This window comes from Dioscorea cayenensis, unplaced genomic scaffold (genome assembly GCF_009730915.1).
Source record: "Dioscorea cayenensis subsp. rotundata cultivar TDr96_F1 unplaced genomic scaffold, TDr96_F1_v2_PseudoChromosome.rev07_lg8_w22 25.fasta BLBR01000813.1, whole genome shotgun sequence".
In the NCBI taxonomy this organism is placed as follows: Eukaryota; Viridiplantae; Streptophyta; class Magnoliopsida; order Dioscoreales; family Dioscoreaceae; genus Dioscorea; species Dioscorea cayenensis.
Genome location: NW_024087204.1, coordinates 19,279 through 25,381, shown reverse-complemented (window position 1 = coordinate 25,381; position 6,103 = coordinate 19,279). Strand labels below are relative to the sequence as shown.

The 6,103-nt window shown below is 26.0% G+C and overlaps 1 pseudogene; it reads left to right on the top strand.

The window, feature by feature from the left end:
- The first annotated feature begins 1,315 nt into the window (after positions 1-1,315).
- On the top strand, positions 1,316-1,434 carry LOC120255066 (annotated as a pseudogene).
- The last annotated feature ends 4,669 nt before the right edge of the window (positions 1,435-6,103 follow it).

The following is a 6,103-nucleotide window of genomic DNA, read 5'->3' as shown; positions in this document are numbered from 1 at the left end:
GCTCTGCTTGAGCATGCTTGTGAAAGATACACGAGGACGGTGCTTCCCCTATTTGTAATGTCTCATATTTTTTAATCAAAACCCAAATTTTAAATTTTTATTTTGGGAATAAATGCTATTTATGAATCAAACAATAATCCTATGGTTTTTTCTTTTCAAAATGTCTCATATTTTTCAATCAAAAACCTATTCCTATGTTTTTCTTTGGGAATGTCTACTATTTTTGAATCAAAACCCTTCTCTTAATTCAAAAGCCCTAATCCTATGTGTTTTTTTTCGAAATATATCATATTTTTGAATCAAAACACTAATCCTATGTTATCTTTTCAGAATATGTACTATTTTTGAATCAAACATTAATCTTTTGCTTTCTTTTCTGAATGTCTATTTTTTTAATATTAAAACCATAATCCTATCTTTCAAAACCCTAATCTTCTGTTTTCTATTGATAACGTTTCTATCTTTCAATCAAAATCCAAATCCTATGTTTTATTTTTTTTAATATCTCCTATTTATCAGTTTTGATCAAACCTCTAATCTTTTGTTTTCTTGTAGTAATGTCCCTTACTTTCAGTTTTTAAGCAAAACACTAATCCTATGTTTTCTCATAGTAATGTCTCGTATTTTTGAATCAAAACTCTAATCCTATGTTTTCTTTCAGAAATGTCTTATATTTTTCAATCAAACCCCTAATAGTATGTTTTCTTTATGGAATACCTACTATTTTTGAATCAAAATAGTAATCCTATGTTTTCTTATAGTAAAGTCTCCTATTTTTCAATCAAAACCTTAATCCTATGTTTTCTTTTCTCAATCTCTACTATATTTGAATCAAAACCAAATCCTATATTTTGTTTTTGGAATATCTCATATCTTTTCAATCAAAACCTAATACTATGTTTTTTTCGGAGTGTGCCCTATTTTTTAATTTTGAATCAAAATCCTAATCATTTATTTTCTTATTAGTATGTCTCCTATTTTCTATTAAAACCATAATATTTTATTTCTTTTTGGAATGTCTAATATTTTTAAATCAAAAACCTAATCTTATGTTTTCTTACTGTAATGTCTCATAGTTTTCAAAAATCGGAGACATTATTATAGGCAAATATAGGATTCTGATTTTATTTCAAAAATAACATTGGATTTAGTAATGTCTCATATTTTTCAATTAAAACCTTAATCCGTTGTTTTATTTTCAGAATGCCTACTATTTTTTAATCCAAACCATAATCTTCTGTTTTCTTTTGGAAATGTTCCTTATTTTCCAATCAAAACCTAATCCTTTCTTTTTTGGCTCAGGTGAACTTCTATAAGGTGTGATCATACCAATAATAAAGCACCGGATCCCATCAAAACTTCAAAGTTAAGCGAGCTTGGCCGAGAGTAGTACTAGGATGGGTGACCTTCTTCGAAGTAATCGTGTTGCACCCCTGCCTTTTTTTGCTACATGGTTTATTTTTATGATTCATTAAATAAAAAACAACAACAACAACGACAACAACAACAACAACAATAATAATAATAATAATAATAATAATAAAATGAAAGATTGACCTATGTTCTTAATCAAAATCATAATCCTAAGTTTTGTTAGAGTAATGTTTCCTATCTTTTGTTTGGGGAATCTCTCATAATCTTTAATCAAAACCCTATTCCTATGTTTTCTTTTCGTAAAGACTCCTACTTTTGAATAAGAATCATAATCCTATGTTTTTGCTTCGGAATGCCTCCTATTTTTGAATCAAAACCCTAATCTTATTTATTTATTTTTTTTTTGAAATGTCTACTATTATTTAATCAAATAAATAATCATTTGTTTTTTTTTCCGTAATGTTCATATTTTTTAATCAAAACCCTAATCCTAAGTTTTTTTTAATGTCTCGTATTTTTTAATAAAACCGCTAATTTTATGTTTTTTTTTAGGAATGACTCTAATTTTTGAATCAAAACAATAATCCTATGTTTTCTTTTTGTAATGCCTCATAGTTAACAATTAAATAATTAATCCTATGCTTCTTTTTTTGAATGCTTCCTATTTCTGAATCAAAACTCTAATCTTATGTTGTTTTTTTGGAATGTCTACTATCTTCCAATCAACACCCTAATCCTATGTTTTCTTTTCAAAATATCTCATATTTTTCAATCAAAAACAAATCCTATGCTTTCTTTTTGTAATGTCTACTATTTTTCAATCAAAACATTAATCCATAGTTTCCTTTTAGTAATGCCTCCTATTTTTGAATAAAAATCCTACTTGTATGTTTTCTTCTCGGAATGTCTACTATTTTTGGATGAAATGCCTAATTCTATGTTTTCTTATAGTAATGCCCCCTATTTTACATTCAAAACACTAATCCTATGTTTTCTTATAGAAATATCCCCTATTTTTCAAACAATACCCTAATCCTATATTTTCTTTTCAGAATGCCTATTTTATTTTAATTAAAATCCTAATCTATGTTTTATTTTGGGAATATCTGCTACTTTTGAATCAAAACCCTAATACTATGATTTATTTTGTAAATGTCCTCTATTTTTTAGTTTTTAATCAAAACTCTAATCCCATGTTTTCTCATAGTAGTGTATCCTATTTTCTAATGAAGATGAAAATCCTAGGGTTTCTTTACGAAATGTCTCATATTTTTGAATAAAAACCCTAATAGTATGTTTTCTTCTCGGATTGTCCATTATTTTTAAATCAAAACCCTAATCCTTAGTTTTCTTATTGGAATGTCTCATATTTTTTAATCAAAACCCTAATCCTATGTTTCTTTTTTGAATGCCTACTATATTTGAATCAAAACACTAATCTTATGTTTTCTTTTAGGAATATCTCATGTCTTTCCATCAAAACCTAATCCTATGATTTCTTTTTGGAATGTGTCATATTTTTAGTTTTTAATCAAAACCCTTATCTTTTGTTTTCTTTTGAAAATGTCTCCTATTTTACAATCAAAACCACAATCGTTTCTTTTTTTTTTTTTGAATGTTTACTATTTTTGAATCAAAACCCGAATCCTATGTTTTCGTATAGTAATGTGTCCTAATTATCAAAAATAAGAGACATTACGAGAAGAAAAAAATAGTATTCGGGTTTTGTTTGCAAAATAAAAAATTGGATTGAGTAATGTCTCATATTTCTCAATCAAAACCCTAATCCTATATTTTCTTTTTAGAATGCTTGCTACTTTCCAATCAAAACCCTAATCCAATGTTTTTGTTTTGGAATGTCTCCTATTTTTAAATCAAAACATTAATTTTATGTTTTTTTTATGAATATTTGTTATTATTTAATCAAAAAAATAATCCTATGTCTTCTTTTTGTAATGCCATATTTTTCAATCAAAACCTTAACCCTATGTTTTCATTTCGTAGTGTCTCTAGTTTTTAATCAAAATAATAATCCTATAGTTTTTTTTGGTAATGGCTGCTATTTTTCGAATCAAAACCCTAATCCTATGTTTTCTTTTTGGAATATCTACTATTTTTTAGTTTTTACTCAAAACCCTAATCCAATATTTTCTTATAGTATTGTATCCTATTTTTCAATCAAAACCTTAACCTATGTTTTCTTTTCGATATATTTCATATTTTACAATAAAACTCTAATCATATGTTTTTTTGTAATGTGTCATATTTTTAGTCAAAACCATAATCCTATGTTTTTTTCTGTTTGAATGGCTCTAATTTTTTAATCAAAACACTAATCTTATGTTTTCTTTTGGAAATGTCTTCTATTTTGTATCAAAATAATAATCCGATATTTTCTTTTTGTAATATGTCATATTCTTCAATCAAAAACATAATCCCATGTTTTCTTATTGGAGTGGCTATTATTTTTTAATGAAAACCTTAATCCTATGTTTTCTTATAGTAATATTTTTTACTTTTCAATCAAAACCATAATCCTATGTTTTCTTTTCTTAATGTCTACTATTTTTCAGTTTTGAATCAAAATCATATTACTATGTTTTCCTTTGAGAATGTGTCATATTTTTCAATCAAAATCAACCTATGTTTTCTTTTATGGAATGCCTACTATATTTGAATGAATACCCTAATCCTATGTTTTCTTTTTAGAATGTCTCCTATTTTACAAACAAAACATAAATCCTATGTTTTTTTTTCTTAATGTCATATTTTACTTTAATCAAAATACTAATCCTAAGTTTTTTTTTTTTGAATGCCTACTATTTTTTAGTCAAACCCCTAATCTTATGTTTTTTTTTTGGAAATGTCTGCTATTTTTTATTCAAAACCCTAATCTTATATTTTATTGTTAGAATGTCTAATATTTTTCAATCAAAACCCTAATCTTGTGCTTTTTATTCAGAATGCCTACTATATTTCAACCAAAATGCTAATCCTATATTTGTTTTTGGGAATATCTACGATTTTTTAATCAAAACCTGAATCCTTTGTTTCCTTATAGTAATATCCAATATTTTTCAATAAAAAATCCTAATCCTATGTTTTATTTTTGGAATGCCTACTAATCCGTTGCTTTTTCTTTTCAGTATGTCACATTTGGTTTAATAAATTCCGAATCCTTTTTTTTTCCGGAAAGCCTCCTATTTTTCTAGTAAAACCCTAATCCTATGGTTTTTTTGGAATGTCGACTATTTTTAAATCAAAATGCTAATCCTATGTTTTCTTATACTAATGTCTCATATTTTTAAATCGAAACCATAATGTAATTTTTTTCTTTTAGGAATGGCTACTATATTTGAATCAAAACTCTAATCCTTTGTTTTCTTATCGAAATATCTACTATTTTTAATTCAAAATGCTAATCCCGTGTTTTCTTATAGTAATTTCTATTATTTTTCTTTCAAACCCCTAATCCTATGTTTTCATATAGTAATGTCCCGTATTTTCAATCAAAACCCTAATTCTCTGTTTTCTTTTCGGAATGCCTACTATATTTGAATCAAAACCATATTCCTATGCCTTTTTTTGGAATGCCTCCTATTTTTAAATCAAAACACTAATCCTTTGTTTTCTTTTCGGAATGTACCCTATTTTTGGATAAAAACCCTTTTCATAGTTTTTCTTTCGTAAATGTCAGCTATTTTTTGGTTTTTAATCAAAATGGTAATCCAATATTTTATTATAGTAATGTCTCATATTTTTCAATCAAAGCCATAGTCACGTGTTTTCTTTTTGAAATGTGTCATATTTTTCAATTAAAAGCCTAATCCTATGTTTTTCTTTCCTTTTCTTTCCAGAATGTCAATTATTTTTGAATGAATACTCTAATACTTTGTTTACTTATGGTAATCTCCAATATTTTTCATTCAAAATCTTAATCGTATGTTTTCATATAGTAATGTCTCTTATTTTTAAATCAAAACTATAATTCTATGTTTTCATATAGTAATGTCTTCAATTTTTCAATCAAAACCCTAATCCTATGTTCTCTTTTCAAAATGACCACTATATTGCAACCAAAACTGCAGTACTATATTTTCTTCTTGGAATGTCTCCTATTTTGCAAACGAAAAACCCAAATACTATGTTTTATTTTCTTAATATCTCATATTTTTTAATTGAAACCCTAATCCCAAGTTTTGTTTTTAGAATGCCTGCTAATTTTTAATCAAAACACTAATATTAATTTTTCTTTTCTCAATGTCTTCTATTTTTTATTCAATACCCTAATCTTATTGTTTATTTTCAGAATGTAGCATATTTTTCAACCAAAACCCTAATCCTATGTTTGTTTTTTTCGAATACCTACGATTTATTTTAATCAAAACCCTAATCCTATATTTTATTTTTGGAATGTCTACTATTTTTTTATCAAAACCCTAATCCTATATTTTTTTATAGTATTATCTCCAATTTTAAGATCAAAACCCTAATTCTATGTTTTATTTTTAGAATACCTATTATATTTGAATCAAAACATTACTCCTATGTCTTTTCTCAGAATGTCTCCTATTTTAAAAACAAAACCCGAATCCTATATTTTCTTTTTTTAAATGTCTCCTTTTTATCAAATTTGAATCAAAGTCCGAGCATATGTTTTCTTTTCGGAATGTCTCCTTTTTTCAATCGGAAACCAAATTATTTCTTTTATTTTCAGGATGTCTGCTAT